Raw genomic sequence first — 15737 nt, 5'->3', positions numbered from 1 at the left:
CATACTCCCGTTTAGCACAGTTTCTCTTTAGCCTGGGAGTTTTTGAATTTTAGTGTGCTAGGAATTACCTGAAGAATGCTTAAAATTAGATTAATGGGCCAACTCTCAGAATCATAGAATTGTTGGTTTGGGTGGAGCTTTAATAATCTTTAAAATTATTTTATTTTATTTTATTTTATTTTTGAGGTGGAGTCTCGTTCTATCATCCAGGCCAGAGTGCAGTGGCTCAATCTTGGTTCACTGCTGCCTGTGTCTTCCGGGTTCAAGTGATTCTTCTGCCTCAGCCTCCTGAGTAGCCAGGACTACCATGCCCGGCCAATCTTTGTATTTTTAGTAGAGATGGGGTTTCACCATGTTGGCCAGGCTGGTCTCGAACTTCTGACCTCAAGTGATTCGCCCACCTTGGCCTCCCAAAGTGCTGGGATTACAGGCATGAGCCACCGCACCCGCTCACAAATTTTTTATTTTAATAAGCACTCTAAGCAGTTCTGATATAGATAGTCTGTGGATTATGTTTTGATAATGACTTTTTTTCTCCAGACATACTCATACAGGACCCTTTGCCTTTTTAAAAACTATTATTATTAGCTAGTTATCTCTGAAATCACACAGGCTGTAAGAAAAAAGATCTTAGAAAAGACAGTAGGTGTTATTTCAACGAAGTTTATTTTGATAAGAAAAGCAACGGACATGAAGGAATAAAGGAGAACAAGTTTATTAGGTGAAAAGTTACAAAATATATTCTTTTTTACTCACTGCAAAATTTTTATTTGATTTTTGTCAGGTTGCTGTGCTGCCTTGTGTTTATGAAGTATGTGGAATATTTCTTTTTTTTTTTGAGACAGAGTCTCACTCTGTTGCCCAGGCTGGAGTGCAGTGGGACCATCTAGGCCCACTGCAAGCTCCGCCTCCTGGGTTCACACCATTCTCCCGCCTCAGCCTCCTGAGTAGCTGGGACTACAGGCGCCGGCTACCATGCCTGGCTAATTTATTTTTGTATTTTTAGTAGAGAAGGGGTTTCACCGTGTTAGCCAGGATGGTCTCGATCTGCTGACCTCGTGATCGGCCCGCCTCAGCCTCCCAAAGTGCTGGGATTACAGGCGTGAGCCACCGCGCCCGGCTGGAATATTTCTTTAGTGAAGATGTCAAAATACAAATTTTGGGGATTAAGTCACATGGTGATTCTGTAAATAGTTTTTGGAAGCTTGTGGTCTGTAATTTGATCTTGGTTCATAATGATAAGCTGCCTTTGTAAAATACCTTTATAAAGTAATGGCGTGGTCTTCTAAATATTCCCGCCCTTCCTCTCCCCTCCCCTCTCCTCTCCTGCCCTCCCCTTCCCTTCCCTTTCCTTCCCTTCCCTTTTCTGAGACAGGATCTCACTCTGTTGCCCAGGGTAGAATGCAGTGTTGTGATCTTAATTCACTGCAGCCCCAACCTCCTGTGCTCAAGTGGGCTTCCCGCCTCAGCTTCCTGAGTAGCTGGGACTACAGGTGTGTGTCACCATGCCTGGCTAATTTTTTTTTTTTTTTTGAGATGGAGTCTTGCCCTGTCACCCAGGCTGGAGTGCAGTGGCAAGATCTCAGCTCACTGCAACCTCCACCTCTAGGGTTCAAGCAATTCTCCTGCCTCAGCCTCCTGAGTGACTGGGATTATAGCCACACGCCACCATGCCCAGCTTAGTTTCTGTATCTTTAGTAGAGATGGGGTTTCAGCATGTTGGCCAGGCTGGTCTCAAACTCCTGACCTCATGACCTGCCCACCTTGGCCTCCCAAAGTGCTGCGGTTACAGGTGTAAGCCACTGCACCCGGCTGCCTGGCTAATTTTTAAATTTCTTTTGTAGAGATGGGGGTCCAGGCTGGTTTTGAACTCTTCTTCTTAAACGACCCTCCCACCTCGGCCTCCCAAAGTGCTGGGATAACATGTGTGAATCACTGCACCTGGCCCTCATTTTTTTTTGTGTGTGTAGACACTCTTTCTATACTGACCACTTTGTTCTTAGATAGCTCTTATTGAATTATTCTTTCAGGAAAGCAGTAAAGTGTTGGCAGTTGTAAAAATGTGTCAAATTTATGCAATCTTATCTCTGATTTACAATTCAGCTACACATGTTGGCAGAGGTGAACTGGTGGGCCTAAGGAAATGCAACAATAATTCCTCCTCTCTTCACCCTGAAATACCTTGATCCTGACCATATAACTTATTAAAGTAGGCTTAGGGTATGTTACATTAAAGTGTAAAGGTATTCTTCCTAGTGGGTGTGGATAGTATAAAGTTGTAGAATCTTAGCGTGGTAGTGACTTTAGAGGAGAACTGATACAGCAGTTCCTGAATACCAATCTACATCTAGGCCAACTGTAACAGTCACCTCCAGAGCTTTTAAAAAAATGTAAACTCCTGGTCCACTCAAGGAGATTTTGGTTTAGGAGGTCTGGAGTGGAGCCCAGAAATTTGAACTTTATAAAAGATTTTTAGGTGATTATATAATCAGCTAAGTTTTGGTACAACTTTAAACTCTGTAAGAATTCTTTCTACAACATTCTTGGTAAAGAGTCATGCAGTCTCAACTTTGACAACTTCTATTTGACGAGGCAACTTATTTCATTACTTTAAAAGATTTATCTTGGACTGAACTAGGCACAGTTCTGGGTGGGAGTCTGGGGAGTGCAGCAGCCATGGCCAGCCACCTCATGCTCAACAATGGTACCAGGATGCTCATCCTGGGGCTGGACACCTGGAAGCCTCCTCCATGCCAGGTGACTGAGGCTGTGAAGGTGGTCATCGATGTTGGGTACCACCACCTTGACTGTGCCCATGTGTGCCAGAATGAAAATGAGGTGGAGGTGGCCATTCAGGAGAAGCTCAGGGAGCAGGTGGTGAAGTGTAAGGAGCTCTTTATTGTCAGTAAGTTGTGGTGCATGTGCCATGAGAAGGGCCTGGTGAAAGGAGCCTGCCAGAAGACGCTCAGTGACCTGAAGCTGGACCACATGGACCTTTACCTTATTCACTGGCCAACTGGCTTTAAGCCTGGGAAGGATGAGTCAGGCAGTGTGGTTCCCAGTGATACCAATATTCTGGACACATGGGCGGCCATGGAAAAGCTGGTGGATGAAGGGCTAGTGAAAGCTATTGGCATCTCCAACTTCAACCATCTCCAGGTGGAGAGGATCTTAAACAAACCTGACTTAAAGGATAAGCCTGTGGTTAACCAGATTGAGTGCCACCCGTACATCACTCGGGAGAAGTTAATCCAGTACTGCCAGTCCAAAGGCATCGTGGTGACTGCCTAGAGCCCCCTCGGCTCTCCCTACAGGTACTGGGCCAAGCCCGAGGACCCTTCCCTCCTGGAGGATCCCAGGATCAAGGCGATCACAGCCAAGCACAATAAAACTACAGCCCGGGTCCTGATCCGGCTCCCCATGCAGAGGAACTTGGTGGTGATCCCCAAATCTGTGACACCAGAACACGTTGCTGAGCATGTTAAGGTCTTTAACTTTGAACTGAGCAGCCAGGATGTGACCACTTCACTCAGCTACAACAGGAACTGGAGGGTCTGTGCCTTGGTGAGCTGTGCCTGCCACAAGGATTACCCCTTCCATGAAGAGTTTTGAAGCTGTGGTTGCCTGCTTATCCCTAAGTGACCTATACCTGTGTTTCCTGCCTCATTTGTTTTCATTGCAAAGGTAGTATGGCCTGTGTCACTCAGCAATGGGACAGCAAACTGTAGAGTGGCCAGCAAGGGTGTGGCCAGCTTGATGTTGGATCTGAAGAGCCCTGTCAGTAGAGTAGAGGTCTCTTCCAGTTTGCTTTGCCCTTCTTTTTGCCCTGCTGGGGAAAGTACAACCTGAATACCCTTTTCTGACCAAAGGGAAGCAAAATCTACCAGGTCAAAATAGTACAAGTAACAGTTGAGTTTTGACTGCTTGGAACTGTAATCCTTTCAGCAAGACTTCTCTTTGCCTCAAATAAAAAGTCCTTTTGTGAGCTTGGAAAAAAAAAAAAAAGATTTATCTTGGACCGAACTAAAACCTACCACTTTGTAATTTCCAGCCACAAGTATTGTTCTTTCTTTGGGAAGGAGGAAAGAGAAACTAATTTTGATCAGCATTTACTATATTACATTTGCTGTGCTAGGTATCATTGCCTCTTACTGTATGCTTGAAAAAACTAAGGTAATTTCCTTGGCTGCAAAATGGAGTATCAGAGTAGATCAGCAGTTATCAAAATGTGGCCTGTGGACACAGGGGATCCCTGAGACCCTTTCAGAGGGTGTGTTGTCAAAACTATTTTCATCATAATGGGAAATTGCTAGTTGTCTTTTTCACTGTATTGACATTTGCACTGAGGATGCATAGCAATTTTGAGTTAAAACTGCTGGTGCCTTAGCACATATTAAGACAGTGGCACCAAATTATGTTAGTAGTCATTGAATTCTTTATTATTACCACTCATGAAAACAAACAAACAAAAGGCCAGTTTCACTTAACAGCATTGTAGATGAAACAGCAAAATTATTAATTTTATTAACTCTTGACCCTTCTTTAATACTTTGTGTGCTGAAATGGGAAGTATGTATAAGGCACTTACACTACATACCCAAGTATGATGGTTATCTTGAGGAAAATCACTTGTAATTGAGTTGAACTAACTACTTTTTTCAAAGAACACCATTTTTTACTTGAAAGAACAACTAACAAACACACAATGGTTATTTAGACTTAAAAACCTGGCAGACATATTCTCAAAAATGAACAATGTGAGCCTGCCTATTTTGAGGAAAGCAAGTGACACTTTTTTGTCAATAAAATTTGAGCTTCCAAGAGCAAATGAGTAGTTTGGAAAGCTTTTACCCACCACCACAATCATGATCACTTCCCAATACTTAAAAACCTTTCTGATAAGATTGGGTGGTGATATTAAGAAATGTGGTTTTAACAATATTGCATAATAGAACATGTCAATGTTTTACATTCAGTGAGCCAATATTTCTCAAATGAACTAATGTATGGTGTTACAAAGTCAGGCATAGCTAAAAGATCCGTTTAAAGGTGATTTGATTTTAGAGTAATGGAATACAAAAAGTTTATTGATATTCAAGTTTGAGATTCCATATTGCAATTAACCTTTGCGAAATGATTACTTGTCAAATTTTGATACAATATAAAAGAATAGCCACAATTATTTGAAAAGGCTATTAAAACATTCTGCCTCTTTCTATCTGTGTGAAAATGGATACTTTTCACATACTTCCACCAAACCAACATATCACAACAGATTGAATGCAGTAGCACCAGTGATAATCTAGCTGTCTTTTTCTAAACCGGACATTTAAGAGATTTGCAAAAATGTAAAGCAATGCTAGTTTTCTCTCTCTTTTTTTATTTTGGAAAATATGCTTATATTTCATAAAATACTTTATAATACTATATAATAGGTTTATTATTGTTATTTAAAATAACTATTTTAAAAATTTAAAGTTTAATTTCTAATATAGTAAGTATTGATAAATGTAACAATAGCTCTTTGGGACCCTCAATACTTTTTAGGACTGTAAGGGGGTTCTGAGACCTAAGAGTTTGATAACCACTGGACTCCATGATCTCCAAGTTCATTCCAACCACCATCATTGAACATGCAACCATTCTATTGTAACATGGTTTCCATAAAGTTTCCTAGCCATTCTCCTCTGAATGCTTTGCCAATGTCCCTTCTAAGTGGTGGCCCTCAATACCAAAATAATATTGAAGAGATATAGGTTGAGCAGCCTAGAATACATGAATAAGCTATTATGAGGTGGCTTCAATAATAACTACCTTTGGAGATCTTTAAGAATAGGAGAAATTCCTATTTCTTTGAGGAAGCAAGTTCTTCCAGAACAGCAGAGTGGTGGACTAGGTAGCATCTTAAATTGTCTTCCTTGATACCTCACAAATACTCTAACCTTTTGCATTAGGAGACACAATTTTCTATTCAGTATTGTGATGTTTTTAATTATTAACATCTCCATTTAAAAAAAATACTGGACATTAGCTTAATGTCAGTTCTACTGAAAGTCAAATTTCACATTTTATTATTTATAGTTAATTCAAATTCTGCATAATTTAATATGATTATTAAGGAAAAAGAAAACTAAGCATTATGTAGTTCAATAAACATGGGTTTAATCTAGTAAAGCCATAAGCAAAAAAAGTGATAGTAACAGTGAAGAAATGAAATTTTTAAATTGATGGAGCTTTGGAGGAAATAGCAATAGTTTTAATGCAACAATCACATCTCCTGGAAAACCCACTTCAATTTGCATACAGTATATTTTTAATGTGTAATTTTTATTTTGATATATGAAAGACCAGGCATTGATATTTTCCTAAAGTTAGTTGAGAAAATCAATGCTTTGAAGACAGTTGTTTTAATTCAGTGGCTCACTATGTGTAATATTAGTAAAATCAATACATCAATAAATTTAAAAAGTTATTTAATTCTTGACTTCAGTTTTAATCATGCAATGCTACAATTTAATGTAAAAGCAGACAAAATTTGTTACAGGTGTTTTGGAAGCACTTTAGTACTTTAAATAATATCTCAGAATCACTGAATCTCAGGGCTGTAAGGTCATTTAGTCCAATCACCCATTTGATACTTGAACTTTCTTGCTAACTCAAATAATAAAACGAAGGTAAGGGGTGGGGGGTTACTAAAAACAGAAGTGCATTTGGCTTAAAGACAGGCTTTAGGCAGGATTTAAAAATGTAGCTTGAAAGCTTTTAAAGTCTAATTATACAGGGAGGTGGCAATGTTTTTATTTGCTATTTACCTTTGATCTATTACCTATTTTTGGTAGAGTGGGACAAGCTTTTGTGAAAATGTTTATGGTTTCTTCATTTGATGTTAAGATACTCATTTGAAGTTGCCCTGTAATTTTGAGGGTTTTTAAAACTAATATTAATATTTGGCTTTTGCCCCCAGACTAATAGCAAGTTATCCTAGATCTGGGTGATTTCTTTTGAATCTGTAAGTGATGTACTGGATTTAGAAATAGCTTCCTCATTTTGGCACACATTAGACATGCTAAGTATAAAAAATCTAAATAATATCAAACCAAAAGAGTAAGAAAGTAAAAATAACCTATGGCACCCAGCCCAATGTTAACATTTTTGTTAAATTATATTTTGTGAAACTTATACATGCATATATATTTGATTTTCACATAAATATTTGATATTCTATAAATTGGTGGACTTTTATTATACACATATTTTTTATTCAACAATGTATTGTGGCAGTCTTTTTTGTCAATAAATATAGATTTATATAATGATTTTTAATAATTACAGAGTAGTGTTATATGTTTGTAGCACAATTTACTTATTCAATCAATTCCTAATTCTGGCTATTATAAATAACTGTAGTGAACATATTAAATGTATGTATCTTTTATCATATTCATAATGAGCTCCTTAAGATAATTTTTGAAAGTAGTGTTGAAATCTCAAAGGATATGGACAGTAAAAGTTTTAAAACTTATTGTAAAATTGCCATTCAGAAAAGTCATACATTTATAATCCCATCAATAGTACATGAAAATGCTTATTTTTCCACACTCTCACCAATACCAGTTTTTGTCCAGTTTATAAAATGTTTTGCCAGTATTATGAGTGAAAATATTTTATTTACATTTCTTTGGCTATTTGGGGGATTATACACATTTTCATATTATTGGACATTTGCATTTCTTCATTTGTGCATTTCTTCTTTATATCTCTTGTTTTTTTTTTTTTGAGACAGAGTCTCGCTCTGTCACCCAGGTTGGAGTGCAGTAATACAATCTCGGCTCACTGCAACCTCTGCCTCCCAGGTTCAAGTGATTCTCATGTCTCAGCCTCCTGAGTAGCTGGGATTACAGGTGTGCACCAACACGCCTGGCTAATTTTTGTATTTTTAGTAGAAACAGGGTTTTGTCATGTTGACCAGTTTGGTATCAAACTCCTGGCCTTAAGTGATCTGCCTGCCTCGGCCTCCCAAAGTGGTGGGATTACAGGCATGAGCCACTGCACTTGGCCCCTTGTGCATTATTATATTGAAGTATATGTAGTAATTCATTTTTTATTTAGTATATTAAGAATATGTTAAAGACTTGCTGACTAAATATTATGGAGCAAATTACCACCATGGTCAGATGTGTAATAGACTATGACTCAGGTCAGATTATTGATTGTTTGAAATCCTTGATGGGAAAGGCCTTTTTTTTTTTAATTTAAAATTTTTGTGTTCTTACTGTCCAGTGTGATCTTTAACCCATGGTCACTCTCTGCTGAATGTATAAACGAGCAAATAGAGAACTGGAACAATCCATGGGTGATTAGGTGTTCTGAGGATTCATTTTACCAAGCAGATTGAGATTTTCCAGAACACATAATGATTTGCTCTGACATTTCCTTCTCTATCTTTTCACATTTGTGCTGCCCTCAGGACCGTAGTGACTGGTTTTATTTTTGGAAATGTCTTTTTAAGACTAAACTTTCATAGTTCTTAAAAAAGTACCTATTTCAATTGTGTGTGTATTAATTCTTAACTCTTTGCCCCTCATAAAATGTTGCTTGTTTAGCCTTCAGTTATCTGCATGCAGAAATATGCATTACAGTCATTTTAAAAATTATGTAGTAATGAACTCTTTGACCATAGGAACTTATTATTTTTTAATTCTTTGCTCTAAACTTCACCAATAGTGCAAATCAGTTGATAATGAGATTCACAGTTGCTTTAAACATATGTAGCAGGACCGCACTGATATGATGAATAAGATTTATTGACTTTGTATTGGTGTATGTGAAAATATTATTTGTTCTAAATGTCTGGAATCTGACTTGTTCCAAAATTAAAAATATTTCTAGAGTTAGAGATCTTAATTCAAGATAGCTCATTGATTAAAAAATTAAATCTACCCTAACTGCAATATTTTCTGGTCGCAGTTTCTTTTAGCTCCCTATCCTTTATGTGGAAGTGAAGGGATAGGAGGTATCATGTATCTTGCATAATTCCAATTAATGCTTTTAAAAGTATTTGCCAGAAAAACAAGGTGTGGTATTTTAAAATGTATAAGAACTAAAACTTCTTTTGGATTCTTCTAGAATTTAGACTTTTTGATATACAGCATTTTGCTATAAAATTTATTTAGTGGGTAACTTCTTTATAAGGAAATTATAATTTATAATTCAGTGGGGAATGGCATGTGAGGATGGTTTGAATCAGAACCAGTACTCTTTGATGGTTTTTGATAATATACACAGTGTGTCCAGGTAGGCTTGTCTGGTGTCCCAGATAAAATTACTCCCCTAGATCCCTAAACAGCAGAAGCAGTGAGGAAGAAAAGGGTATAATGCCAAAAATTAGTGACAGAGCTACATCCCCCTGGCCAGACTGTCCTGTACTTCTTGCACTGTGGAAATAGGCGTTACAGAATTGCTGGAAACTGGTGAAACTAGAGTGGGGAAGCCCTGAGGCACCATTTCCTACAAGGACAAGAAGGTCTAGTGAAGGAGTCTAATGGGTATATTAGCTGTTGATGCTTAAAGCTGTTCAAATGCTCACGCCTTTGTCATCTATTAATCTTTAAAAAAATTAAAAAAATTTTTTAGAGATGGGGTCTCGCCATTTTGCCTAGGCTGGTCTTGAACTCCTGGACTCAAGCAAACCACTTGCCTCAGCCTCCCAAACTGTTGGGATTACAGGTGTGAGCCACTGCACCTGGCTCTATTATCTATCAATCTTGACTAGAAAATAGAATAAATTACCTGATCATTTAGGTAAAGCATATTTTAGGGGTTGGAGAGGGCTGAGTTAGGTATTTATTTCATATTTCATCTTAATTTCAGATGCCTATACCTAATCTATTAAGGTCATTTGTGCTATAATTGCAAAGTTGGGTGCAGTGGTTCCTACAAATGATGTTGATCAAGATCCATTGTTTTTCAGAAGGATTTTATTTAAATCTAGTTAGCTGTAACTAACCTAGATATTTGCTGGCTATATTTAAAAACTGCAGATTGAATCAAACCAGTCCCTAGAGCCTAGGAAAGTTTCTGACCTAAATTAGGAACCCAAGCTCTATTATTATTTTTTGATGACTGCTACTTATAGCCATGCTCACATTTTTGAAAGAATACAGCCTCTGTAACAAAGTTTCTTTGTTTTAATGGAACTAAAAAATATGCTGTATTTATACCAAACAATAAAAATAAACTACCAAACTACCTTCTAATGCATGGGGGTCCTGGATAGAGGAAATCATAGGCATTTAGAGGCATAAAATGACTCTTTGTATGTTAAAAATTTGTATAAGGCTAGCTCTGTGTGTTTGAGTTGCATCTGTTACCTCTTCAGCGAGAATAAAGTATATGTGAGCAAAAGAATTTTGAATTGAATTATGGCTTATACAGAATGCATTGTATATAATGGCCTAAGCATCCTATGGGTTCCACACCTAGGTAGAACAAACACTTCATTCTTTCTTATTATTTCTACCTACAAGATATTCCTGTCAAGCACATTTAAGATATTCTCTGTGAAGCTAATTCATTTCAACTTGCAGACATAAATTAAATGTTTTTCTAATGTAAATTGTAAGCCTATTTCTTTCTTTCTCTTAAAAACTTTTTCCCTTTTGTTCTTACTTATTTGTACTTTTAACACCTACTTTATTACTGATTTTTTTTTTTTTTTAAAGAGCAATATTGGATGGAGATCTGGCATTCTTAGATGTAGAACAATGAAATAATTGTTTCTTCTGGCATTATCATTTTTGAAAAAGTTATTAGAGTAGATGGGGATAACTACATGAGTTAAAAATCATATGATTTATAGCCAGAATGTATACTTCTTTCATAAAGCATATAAATGCAATTTACTTATCCTTTTTAATTTCATTTTCTATTAAATTTTCAGGTCACTTTCATGAATTCAAAGGCAATTTACCAGTGATTTCTGGGTGCTGGGGCTGATATTTTTTGTGCATATTTGTAAGTATTGGTTTACTTACTACTTTTCTCATTGTGCAATGAAATAGTTACAGTTTGTAAACAAGTTCTTAACTCCTAGTATGTGTGAATTTTTATTCGTTTTTTTGCGATTGTTTTGTAATTATTATTTTTTGATTAGTGTTTTCTTGGGAGGAGCATACAAAAAAGTACCAGCTGGTAAAAAGCCTCAATTTGTTGTAATTTCCAGTGAAATAACACAATGCAGGGCACATTATAATAAGCTTAAAGAATAAATATCTTACTCTTTGAGAATAGGGCTCAATTGTAGGAATGAGTTATCTTAAAGAGTCTAGTCTATATATACATGAATAATTTACACTGACAACTTCTGATAGTCTTCTGGTTGGCTGTACTTGAGAAGTGCTATGTGCCTGTTTCCATAGAAAAGATGTGAGACAGTATAGAATTCAAAGAGCTGTCAGCACATGAGGAGATAATGTACAGGCATACCTTGTTTTATTGCACTTTGTTTTATTGTGCTTTGCAGATTTTTTTTAAAACAAATTAGAGGTTTATGGCAACCCTGCATTGAGCAAGTCTATTGGCACCGTTTTTCCAACAGCATGTGCTCACTTCATGTCTCTCTGTTACATTTTCATAATTCTCACAATATTTCAAACTGTCTCATTATTATTATGTCTATTATGGTGATCTGTAATTAGTGATCTTGATGTTACTATTGTAATTATTATGGGGCCCCACCAAACAAGCCCATATGAGGTGGTGAACTTGTGTGTATTCTGATTGTTCCATCAACTGGCTGTTCTTCTATCCCTCTCCCTCTCATTGAGCCACGCTATTCTCTGAGGCACAACAATATTGAGATTGGGCCAGTTAATAACCCTACAATGACCTCTAAGTGTTCAAGTGAAAGGAAGAGCAGTACATTAAAGAATCACATTAAATCAACAGTTACAAATGACTCAACTTTGTGAGAAAGGCATGTTGAAAGCTGAGACAGGTCAAAAGCTAGGCCTCTTGTACCAGTTAGCCAAGTTGTGAATTCAAAGGGGAAGTTCTTGAAGGAAATGCACAGTGCTACTCCAGTGAATTATGAATGATAAGAAAGCAAAATAGCCTCATTGCTGATATGGAGAAAGTTTGAGCGGTCTGGATAGAAGACCAAATGAGCCACAACATTCCCTTAAGCCAAAGCACAATCCAGAGTAAGGCCCTAACTCTCTTCAATTTTTGTGAAGGCTGAGAGAAGGGAGGAAGCTTCAGAAGAAAGTTTGAAGCTAGCAGAGATTGGTTCACAGGGTTTAAGGAAAATAGCAGTCTCCATAACATAAAAGTAAATGTGACACAGCAAGTGCTGATGGAGAAGCTGCAGTAAGTTATCCAGAAGATCTAGGTAAGACCATTGAGGAAGGTGACTACATCAAACCACAGACTTTCAATGTAGATCAAATAGCCTTATGTGGGAAGAAGATGCTATCTAGGACTTTGATATCCAGAAAGGAAAAGTCAGTGCCTGGCTTCAAAGGACAGGTGGACACTTTTGTTAGAGGCTAATGCGGCTGGTGAATTTAAGTTGAAGCCAATGCTTATTTACCATTCTGAAAATCTTAGGGCCTTTAGGAATTAACTCTGCCTGTGCTCTATAAATGGAATAAGGAAGCCTGAGTGACAGCACACTTGTTTATAGCATGGTTTACTGAGTCTTTTAAGCCCACCGTTGAGACCTACTACTCAGAAAAAAAGATTCCCTTAGATATGTTATTACTCATTGACAATGCACCTAGCCATCAAGAGCTCAGATGGAGATGTACATGGAGATTATTGTTGTTTTCATGCCTGCTAACACAGCATCCATTCTGTAGGCCGTGGATCAAGGAGTAATTTCAACTTTCAAGTCTCATTATTTCAGAAGTACATTTTGTAAGGCTGTGGCTGCCATACATAGTAATTCTGCTAATGGATCTGAGCAACGTATATTGAAAACTTCGTAGGAAGGAGTCACCATTCTAGATACCATTAAGAATGTTTGTGATTCATGGGAGTAGTAAAAATAGCAATATTAAGAGGAATTTGAAATAAATTTATTTCAACCCTCATGGATGACTTTGAAGGGATCAAGACTTCATTGGAGGAGGTAACTGCAGATGTGGTAGAATAGCAAGAGAAGTGGAATTAGAAGTAGAATTAGAAGTGGAGCCTAAAGATGTGACTGAATTGCTGCAGTCTCATGATACAACTTTAACAGATGAGGAGTTGCTTCTTCTAAATGAACAAAGAAAGTAGTTTCTTCAGATGGAATCTACCCTGGTGAAAGATGCTGTAAACATTGTTTAAATGATAACAAAGGATTTAGAATATTACATAAATGTAGTTGATAAAGCAGCAGCAGAGTTTTAGAGTATTGACTCAACTTTGAATGATGTTCTGCTGTGGGTAAAATGCTATCAAACAGCACTGTATGCTACAGAAAAATATTTTGTAAAGGAAGAGTCAATGAGGCAAACTTTGTTGTCTTATTTTAAGAAATTGCCACAGTGGGATCATGAGGTCAGGAGTTTGAGGCCAGCCTGGCCAACATGGTGAAACTCCATCTCTACTAAAAACACAAAAAGTAGCTGGGCATGGTGGTGTGCACCTGTAGTCCCAGCTACTCAGGAGGCTGAGGCAGAAAAATTGCTTGAACCCAGGAGGTGGAGGTTGCAGTGAGCCGAGATTGTGCCACTGCACTCCAACCCGGGCGACAGAGCAAGACTCCATCTTGAAAAAACAAAACAAAACAAAATTAAAAAAGAGAAATTGCCACAGCCACCCCAACCTTCAGCAACTACCACCCTGACCAGTCAGCAGCCATCAACATCAAAACAAGAGCCTCCACCCATCAAAAAGATTATATCTCACTAAAGGCTCAAATGATCATTATGATTTTTTAGCAATAAAGTATTTTAAATTAAGGTATATACATTGTTTCTTAGACATCATGCCATTGTACACTTACCAGAGTACAGTATAGTGTCAACATAACTTATACACACTGGGAAACCAAAATGTTTACGTGATTTGCTTTATCACAATATTTGCTTTATGGCAGTGGTCTGGCCCAAACCTGCAATATCTTCAAGCCATGCCTATACTAAGGCATACTGCTCTTCCCCATCCACAAAACACCATTATATTTTAAATAATATTTTGGAGAACAAAGGTACTTTTCATAAGTAAAGAAGACAAATTTCAAGAAAAAATTGAATGAACTTTTAAAGATCTATTAAAGTATTTGAAATTAATCAATATATATTATATAGAAGTGGTGCAGAGTGTGTGGCAGGTATTAAAAATATCTGTGTGTATGTAAACCTATATTTAAGTAACTTGCATGTAAAATATATGTGTATGTGTACATTGTTGTAAACTGTTCATGTTTAGGGGCTTTTTTACATTTGATAACAGCAAAGACACAGGAAACTTTTTCTTTGTTAGTTTACTGCTATAAAGGGGTTTTAAAGAATATACTCCTAGGAAATTATTTGAAGTAAGTAATGTTATAAATTAGAGTTTAAATGATTCTGTATTTAAGCAGAGCTATTGAAAATTTATTTAATACCAGCTTTACCTTTCTTTTAATAATAGTATTGATTAGGACAGGCATTTTGAACCAGCTTAAAAAAATAGATATTCATGTTTAATATAGTTTAATACATTTTTTGTATTTTAATGCTTTAATAATAAATAAATTGTTATTTTATGAAATGGTATCAATTTACATTTTATTATTTTTAGATGCAAGTCTTATGTAAAGCACAAAATTATATAAACTGTGGGGTCATTTAGATTAAACATAAACTTTTAATTTATGCAAGGTATTGTGGTGGGGATTAGGAAGCAAAGAAGATGGAGAAAGAAATATAAAGTATCTCTGAAGGGCTCTTTGTGAAAACAGAGGATTCTAAGGAACTGAACTTACTCTACTGGAAATCTGAGTGAACGGAAATAATTTTGAGCTGTCCAAATCTTATCTTAGTTGCTTTGTCTCTTTTTTACCTCCTTTCTCTCTTCTTTTATATTATTTAGTCATTCCCTTTAGTAAGTTTTTACGATGAGTAAAGTTTTTAAAGTGACAAATATAATTACCAGCATTTCAACCAAGATGGCCTTCATTAAAATATAGTTTACATTTCTTATCACCCAAAGGCTCTATTTCCTGAATTCTTCACTTTATTCCCTCCACCAAGACACATTTAGACTAACTTTGAATGGTGGTGATCCAAGCAGCTGAGCACTTTCTTTTGACTTAACAAAGGGAAAGGCTAAAATTAGAAGGGGCACTGTTGATGTAGTTTCTGTATGGTTATTTCTGGAGTTCCACGTTTAAAAAAAAGAAAGGCCGGGCGCAGTGGCTCACGCCTGTAATCCCAGCACTCTGGGAGGCCGAGGTGGGTGGATCACGAGGTCAGGAGATCGAGACCATCCTGGCTAACACGATGAAACACTTTGGGAGGCCGAGGTGGGTGGATCACGAGGTCAGGAGATCGAGACCATCCTGGCAAACACAGTGAAATCCCGTCTCTACTAAAAATACAAAAAAATTAGTCAGGCGTGGTGGCAGGCGCCTGTAGTCCCAGCTAATCAGGAGGCTGAGGCAGGAGAATGGCGTGATCCGGAGGCGGAGCTTGCAGTGAGCCGAGATCCTGCTGCTGCACTCCAGCCTGGGCGACAGAGCGAGACTCCGTCTCAAAAAAAAAAAAAAA

The 15737-nt window shown here is 37.3% G+C and overlaps 1 protein-coding gene and 1 pseudogene across 2 annotated transcripts in view; both read left to right on the top strand.

Moving 5' to 3' along the window:
- The first annotated feature begins 2663 nt into the window (after window positions 1-2663).
- On the top strand, window positions 2664-4002 carry LOC105521919 (annotated as a pseudogene). The gene has a single exon (XR_001003362.1). The product of XR_001003362.1 is annotated as an aldose reductase pseudogene (transcript).
- Window positions 4003-10936: 6934 nt separating this feature from the next.
- Window positions 10937-15737, top strand: part of SOX6 (SRY (sex determining region Y)-box 6) — a 535498-nt gene continuing 530697 nt past the window's right edge. The window contains exon 1 of the mRNA XM_011956274.1: window positions 10937-11013. The gene's annotated coding sequence lies outside the window, so the exon portion shown is untranslated. The remainder of the gene's footprint in view (window positions 11014-15737) is intronic.

Source organism: Colobus angolensis, unplaced genomic scaffold, assembly GCF_000951035.1.
Source record: "Colobus angolensis palliatus isolate OR3802 unplaced genomic scaffold, Cang.pa_1.0 Scaffold412, whole genome shotgun sequence".
NCBI classification, from domain to species: Eukaryota; Metazoa; Chordata; class Mammalia; order Primates; family Cercopithecidae; genus Colobus; species Colobus angolensis.
The sequence above is the reverse complement of the archived record's forward strand: the minus strand, read 5'-3'. Positions and strand labels throughout refer to the sequence as shown.